An 8,806-nucleotide genomic window follows, 5' to 3' on the forward strand; every position below is an offset into this window, starting at 1 on the left:
CTGCAGGTCCACTTTGTGGGACTTGGAGTATTGGAAAGATTTGGATCTGCGGCATAATCTTGATGTGATGCACATCGAGAAAAATATATGTGACAGCATTATCGGCACACTTCTTAATATTGAAGGCAAGACGAAAGATACCTTAAAATCTAGGATTGATTTGACACACCTGGGTATCAGAAAGGATTTGTAGGTGCAAGATGAAGGTAAACCACGGGATATGGCACCAGCTCTGTACGTCTTGGACAAGGTAAAAAGAAAAGAATTCTGCGAGGACCTGTCACATGTGAGATTCCCACATGGATTTGCTTCCAACCCTGAAAGGAGAGTCAGCAGAGATGGAAACAAGGTACAAGGGTTGAAAACTCATCACTGCCACGTCCTACTTCAAAGGGTTTTACCTATTATCCTTAGAGGATTGGGCCGCTCTGACTTATACAGAGTAGTTGCAGAGTTGGGACAATTCTTTAGGGAACTCTGCAGTAGGAATATCAGGATAGATGCTTTGGAGCATCTTAGAGACAAGATACCAACTATCCTATGCGACCTTGAGAAGATATATCCTCCAGCCTTCTTTGATGTGATGGTGCATTTGGCTGTTCATCTACCTAATGAGGCACTACTTAGAGGTCCAGTACAGTATGGCTGGATGTACCCTACTGAAAGGCGGCTAGGCACCTTCAAGGGCTATGTTAGGAACAGAGCTAGACCCGAGGTTCCATTGCAGAGGCCTACATTGCTATAGAAGCGTTGACATTCTGCTCAAAATACATTGAAACAGCTGACCAGCTTAGCAAAGAGGTGGGTGAAGACAATCCCGGGCTCAATGTTTTTGATTATTCTGTTCGAGTTACACGGAAGATTCGACAAGAGGACAAACCTAAAGATTTGGACAAAATGGTTTGGTATATGTTGAATAACTGTCCTGAGATACTACCTTATATCAAGTAAGTGCAGTACTGCAGCTTATACATCGTAATCTACTAAACTTGCAGCACATTCTTATATATTTAGATGTTTGACGCGATCACTATGTTGTGCAGCATCTACAAAGAGGAGTTACTGCCGCAAAATCCAAGAAACATTGACAAACTGGTTATGGCAGGATTTGCGAAATGGTTCAAGAACCATGTAAGCTTTTGAAGTGCACTGTCAGTTTTTTTAATATATTGAGTACATAAGATGATCCGCTTGTCTATTTTCTAACCATAGGTTAAGAAGATGTGGGAGGATGGGCAGGCAGTTGATGATGCCCTTTACTCACTTGCAATGGGTCCTGATACTCGGGTAAGACATTATGAATCTTGCGTTGTTGGAGATGTGCGCTACAACACCCTTGCACGAGAAGAAGGCAGGAAGACACAAAACAGTGCCATCATGAGCACGGATACGTATGACAAAGAGATAACTGAAATGTATGCTAACATAACAGACATTATTCAGTTGCAGTATATCTCCAGTTCCGAGAATCGTCGGTGTGTGGTTCTGTTGTGCTGTCGTTGGTATAACCTGTTTTCCAGGATTGCAAAACCCAGAGCTGATGATTATTTCAAATCCATCAATGTCAAGGTGGCGTACCAGACCAACGAGCCTTTTATTTTGGCAAATCAAGCAACACAAATATTTTTCTTGGAAGACACATTTGCATGAAGCGAAGACTGGAGAGTATTGCAAAGGTTTGAGTAGAGGAATTCGTTTAATGAAGTTGCACAACAAGATGATGCTTACACTGCTCCTGATGTACAAGATAACACAGATGTTCCTAATATCTTTGAGAACCATCACGTTAATGACGCTGGTGAAAAGATTGCCTGTCGTGCTGTGGACGTACAAGAGTTGATCAAGAAGAAGCCAACGTTCGAGGATGTTGAGGACGAAGAAGAAGATGACACCGTGGGGAATTACGATTCAGACTGATATACATGTCGAAGATGTTGACGCTGCTGCTGCGGATGATGATTACATTGCTTTTGTCGTATTTGCCTGTCAGAAGATGTTTTTTATCTACTATGTGAAATTGTGTTTGCTATGACAACTGAAACCTAATGAACATGTTGTTTAGTATTTTGCTGTGAGAACATCACTTGTTATGTATGCTGATTTGTGTTTGGTGATTGTATGACAACTAAAACATGATGACATTGTTGTTTAGTTGTACTCATATTTGGCTGTGAAACTTGAATTTGATGACATAGTTTGCTGTTGGACTGCAATTTGCTCGACGTCTTCAAATGAGAACAAAGCTGACCCGACAGGGCCTCTGCTATTTATTTATTTATATGAGCAAAAGGGGATACCCCCTGATTTCCGTTAATAGAAATCATTAGATGTTCACAACATTACGCCCAGCCTGCTACACAGGTTTCATTCATTACTAGTTTCAGCAAAGTGCTCATGTCGTAGCCACTGAATACATCACGAGTGCTACATACACTGCAAATAAAGAGACAATCATCCTACAGAGCACATCAATTTTGCCCATTATCTTCACAAGCTCTTTCATCTCCTCATTGCTGTCAAGGCTGTTCAGCAGCTGTTGCTTGGCCATGATCAGAGGAACTACATCTTTAACCTTCTGCTCTGCATCTTCCTCTTCTGCCATTCCTTCAGTTACTTGTCCAACACCCCAACCTGCTGGTATTGGGATTCCTCGGCTAACCAAATAATCAGCATAGTTGCATTCCCCCACATCAACAACTTCCCAGAAATACAAATCACACGAATCTTCCCTTTTCTGCACGAATCAAATTGGTAGATCATCAACCAAACTATTAAAAAAATCAGCAACTGAAAGCAGCAGAACAACACTTAAACATATTATTACCCCATGATTCGGGCATTTGTAGAAGACTCAGCCAGGGTTGCGGATTGTGGTTGAGACGCGACGGATGACTCTGCGTGATTTGCAGCAGTGGCACCACACCAACAGCAGCGGGTTGCAATGAGCAATCAGTTGCGGTGCGCGTGCCGGTGAGGATGTGATGAGACCCACAAGCGATGGTACGGGTTGCGACTTGGCGCATATCTGGTTGTTGCCTGCTGAAGAGCAGGTGGACGAGCAGCCAGCGGACATGGTTGCTGCGGCCAGAGCTTCTGATGCTAGGCAGAGTAAGTAGAGAAGAGGAGAAGCGAACGTTGGATATGTCAGTTTCATTACTTGCAGAGTAGCATAGCACCATATATAGTCATAGTCTAGGTTTGGATTCGAACCAGCTACACGAGCACGTCTTTCTTTTTTCTAAAACTCGGCAACGTCTCATTACTGGTACACTAGCTTGTTCTGTACGCCTTCCCAAGTCTTTGATTTTCTTTCCCTTTTTTTGCGACGAAGGAAGGAGGACAAAATTGAGAGTTCCTGGGACTCTAACCCAAGACCTCTTGGTTGAAAACCAAGGGTGATAGTCACTTATGTGGCGAACGTTCCCTGTGAGGAGGACGGCAGACGAACGCATTTTCCTCGTAGTTTTCTTCCTATATATAAAAAAGTATGCTACTTGGTGTCCGCTTAGTCAACAAACGATTGTGCCAACCTTGACCGTTGGATTGACATTCAACGTCTGTTGCGTTTCTTCAGTCTCTTCTCCCTCGAGCCGCCAAACCAGCGCCGGCGGGACCGCCTGCTCCCGCCTCCCACGGCTGGCTGTGATCTGCGCCGGCTCCTGTTCGTTCCCGTCCGAGGCCTCACCATCGTCCTCCGCCTTGGTCCGCTCGCCGCGGCGCCGCCCTCTGGTGTTGTCAACATGGTCAACAACCGAGAGGAATAAGGAGATGACTGTACATGGTGAGGATGACAGTAGGGACCCAGCAGCGCGCGCAGTAATTTTGTTTTTTCGGGACGGAGAAGGGTATCAACTGGGTTGTGCGGGACTCGTGGCCCGTCTAGCCCAGGCTTTTATTTCATATGTTTAGCACATGACCAGCCCAGTTTGTCTTTTTCCTTTTTGAAAATTGCTAGCCAGCTATTTTGTTTTTTATAGAATAACCAACGTAGGCCTACTTGCTTTTCTACGCCCTGCTGGGCCGGAAATCTTTCAAGACGAGGAGGGATGCATTTTGCCCAGAAAATGGGCTATAAGTAATAAGAAATGGGCTATAAGTAATAATAAATGGGCTGTAAAATGAAAAAATACAGCAAACAGACAATTAGTTCCAAAATATTGTTTTCTTTCGGATTTTGATATTTTAAATTTCATTTTTTTGTTGTTGGAGAACGTAGCAGAAAACAAAAATTTCCTACGGTTTCACCAAGATCCATCTATGAGTTCATCTAGAAACGAGTGATTAGATGCATCTACGTACCTTGTAGATCGCGAGCGGAAGCGCTCAAAGAACGGGAATGAGGTAGTCGAACACGACGTGATCCAAATCACCGAAGATCCTAGCACCGAACGGACGGCACCTCCGCGTTCAACACACGTACGGAACAGCCACGTCTCCTCCTTCTTGATCCAGCAAGGGGGAAGGAGAGGTTGAGGGATATGGCACCAGCAGCAGCACGACGGCATGGTGTTGATGGAGCTGCAGTACTCCGGCAGGGCTTCGCCAAGCACTATGGAGGAGGAGGAGGTGTTGGAGAGGGAGAAGGAGGCAAACAAAGGCGTGGATGAAAAAGCCCTCCTTCCCCCACTATATATAGGGGTGCCATGGGGGGGGGGGGGGGGCGCCGGCCCTAGGAGATCCAATCTCCTAGGGGGGGGGCGGCCAAGGGAGGTTTCCCTCCCCCCAAGGCACCTAGGGGTGCCTTCCACTTGTGGGACTCTTCCCCCTTTGGAAAACCTAGGCGCATGGGCCCCTTGGGGCTGGTGCCCTTGGCCCATGTAGGCCAAGGCGCACCCCCTACAGCCCATGTGGCCCCCCGGGGCAGGTGGACCCACCTGGTGGACCCCCGGGACCCTTCCGGTGGTCCCGGTACAATACCGATAACCCCGAAACTTGTCCCAATGGCCGAAACAACACTTCGTATATATAATTCTTTACCTCTGGACCATTCCGGAACTCCTCGTGACGTCCGGGATCTCATCCGAGACTCCGAATAACATTCGGGTTACTGCATATACATATCCCTACAACCCTAGCGTCACCGAACCTTAAGTGTGTAGACCCTACGGGTTCGGGAGATATGTAGACATGACCGAGACGACTCTTCGATCAATAACCAACAGCGGGATCTGGATACCCATGTTGGCTCCCACATACTCCACGATGATCTCATCGGATGAACCACGATGTCGAGGATTTAAGCAACCCCGTATACAATTCCCTTTGTCAATCGGTATGTTACTTGCCCGAGATCTAATCGTCGGTATCCCAATACCTCGTTCAATCTCGTTACTGGCAAGTCACTTTACTTGTACCATAATGCATGATCCTGTGACCAGACACTTGGTCACTTTGAGCTCATTATGATGATGCATTACCGAGTGGGCCCAGTGATACCTCTCCGTCATACAGAGTGACAAATCCCAGTCTTGATCTGTGTCAACCCAACAGACACTTTCGGAGATACCCGTAGTATACCTTTATAGTCACCCAGTTACGTTGTGACGTTTGGCACACCCAAAGCACTCCTACGGTATCCGGGAGTTACACGATCTCATGGTCTAAGGAAAAGATACTTGACATTGGAAAACTCTAGCAAACGAACTATACGATCTTGTGCTATGTTTAGGATTGGGTCTTGTCCATCACATCATTCTCCTAATGATGTGATCTCGTTATCAATGACATCCAATGTCCATAGTCAGGAAACCATGACTATCTGTTGATCAACGAGCTAGTCAACTAGAGGCTTACTAGGGACACGTTGGTGTCTATTATTCACACATGTATTACGATCTCCGGATAACACAATTATAGCATGAATAAAGACAATTATTATGAACAAGGAAATATAATAATAATGCTTTTATTATTGCCTCTAGGGCATATTTCCAACAGTCTCCCACTTGCACTAGAGTCAATAATCTAGTTACATTGTGATGAATCGAACACCCATGGAATTCTGATGCTGATCATGTTTTGCTCTAGGGAGAGGTTTAGTCAACGGATCTGCTACATTCAGGTCTGTATGTACTTTACAAATATCTATGTCTCCATCTTGAACATTTTCACGAATGGAGTTGAAGCGACGCTTGATGTGCCTTGTCTTCTTGTGAAACCTGGGCTGCTTGGCAAGTGCAATAGCTCCAGTGTTGTCACAGAAGAGTTTGATTGGCCCCGACGCATTGGGTATGACTCCTAGGTCGGTGATGAACTCCTTCACCCAAATTGTTTCATGCGCTGCCTCCGAGGCTGCCATGTACTCCGCTTCACATGTAGATCCCGCCACGACGCTCTGCTTGCAACTGCACCAGCTTACTGCCCCACCATTCAAAATATACACGTATCCAGTTTGTGACTTAGGGTCATCCAGATCTTTGTCAAAGCTAGCGTCGACGTAACCCTTTACGACGAGCTCTTCGTCACCTCCATAAACGAGAAACATTTCCTTAGTCCTTTTCAGGTACTTCAGGATATTCTTGACCGCTGTCCAGTGTTCCTTGCCGGGATTACTTTGGTACCTTCCTACCAAACTTACGGCAAGGTTTACATTAGGTCTGGTACACAGCATGGCATACATAATAGAACCTATGGTTGAGGCATAGGGGATGATACTCATCTCTTCTATATCTTATGCCGTGGTCGGACATTGAGCTGAGCTCAATTTCACACCTTGTAGAACAGGCAAGAACCCCTTCTTAGACTGATCCATATTGAACTTCTTCAATATCTTATCAAGGTATGTGCTTTGTGAAAGACCTATGAGGCGTCTTGATCTATCTCTATAGATCTTGATGCCTAATATATAAGCAGCTTCTCCAAGGTCCTTCATTGAAAAACTCTTATTCAAGTAGGCCTTAATGCTGTCCAAAAGTTCTATATCATTTCCCATCAAAAGTATGTCATCTACATATAATATGAGAAATGCTACAGAGCTCCCACTCACTTTCTTGTAAACACAGGCTTCTCCATAAGTCTGCGTAAACCCAAACGCTTTGATCATCTCATCAAAGCGAATGTTCCAACTCCGAGATGCTTGCACCAGCCCATAAATCGAGCGTTGGAGCTTGCACACCTTGTCAGCATTCTTAGGATCAACAAAACCTTCCGGCTGCATCATATACAATTCTTCCTTAAGGAAACCATTAAGGAATGCCGTTTTGACGTCCATTTGCCATATCTCATAATCGTAGAATGCGGCAATTGCTAACATGATTCGGACGGACTTCAGCTTCGCTACTGGTGAGAAAGTCTCATCGTAGTCAACCCCTTGAACTTGTCGATAACCCTTAGCGACAAGTCGAGCTTTATAGATGGTCACATTACCATCCGCGTCTGTCTTCTTCTTAAAGATCCATTTATTTTCTATGGCTCGCCGTTCAATGGGCAAGTCAGTCAAAGTCCATACTTCGTTTTCATACATGGATCCTATCTCGGATTTCATGGCTTCCAGCCATTTGTCGGAATCCGGGCCCGCCATCGCTTCTTCATAGTTCGAAGGTTCACCGTTGTCTAACAACATGATTTCCAAGACAGGGTTACCGTACCACTCTGGTGCGGAACGTGTGCTTGTGGACCTTCGAAGTTCAGTAGCAACTTGATCTGAAGTTTCATGATCATCATCATTAACTTCCTCTCTAGTCGGTGCAGGCACCTCAGGAACATTTTCTTGAGTTGCGCCATTTTCCGGCTCAAGAGGTAACACTTCATCAAGTTCTACTTTCCTCCCACTTACTTCTTTCGAGAGAAACTCCTTCTCTAGAAAGGATCCATTCTTGGCAACAAAGACCTTGCCTTCGGATCTGAGGTAGAAGGTATACGCAATAGTTTCTTTAGGGTATCCTATGAAGACGCATTTTTCCGACTTGGGTTCGAGCTTTTCAGGTTGAAGTTTCTTGACATAAGCATCGCATCCCCAAACTTTTAGAAACGACAACTTAGGTTTCTTCCCAAACCATAATTCATATGGCGTCGTCTCAACGGATTTTGGCGGAGCCCTATTTAAAGTGAATGCGGCAGTCTCTAAAGCATAGCCCCAAAAAGATAGCGGCAAATCAGTAAGAGACATCATAGATCGCACCATATCTAATAGAGTGCGATTACGACGTTCGGACACACCATTACGCTGAGGTGTTCCAGGCGGCGTGAGTTGTGAAACTATTCCACATTTCCTTAAATGTGTGCCAAATTCGTGACTCAAGTATTCTCCTCCACGATCTGATCGCAAAAACTTGATTTTCCTGTCACGTTGATTCTCAACCTCACTCTGAAATTCTTTGAACTTTTCAAAGGTTTCAGACTTGTGTTTCATTAAGTAGACATACCCATATCTACTCAAATCATCAGTGAGGGTGAGAACATAACGATAGCCACCGCGAGCCTCAACACTCATTGGACCGCACACATCAGTATGTATGATTTCCAATAAGTTGGTTGCTCGCTCCATTGTTCCTGAGAACGAAGTCTTGGTCATTTTACCCATGAGGCATGGTTCGCACGTGTCAAATGATTCATAATCAAGAGACTCTAAAAGTCCATCTGCATGGAGCTTCTTCATGCGTTTGGCACCTATGTGACCAAGGCGGCAGTGCCACAAGTATGTGGGACTATCATTATCAACTTTACATATTTTGGCATTCACACTATGAATATGTGTAGCATTACGCTCGAGATTCATTAAGAATAAACCATTCACCATAGGAGCATGACCATAAAACATATCTCTCATATAAATAGAACAACCATTATTCTCGGATTTAAATGAGTA

The sequence above is a fragment of the Triticum aestivum genome, chromosome 2A (genome assembly GCF_018294505.1).
Source record: "Triticum aestivum cultivar Chinese Spring chromosome 2A, IWGSC CS RefSeq v2.1, whole genome shotgun sequence".
In the NCBI taxonomy this organism is placed as follows: domain Eukaryota; kingdom Viridiplantae; phylum Streptophyta; class Magnoliopsida; order Poales; family Poaceae; genus Triticum; species Triticum aestivum.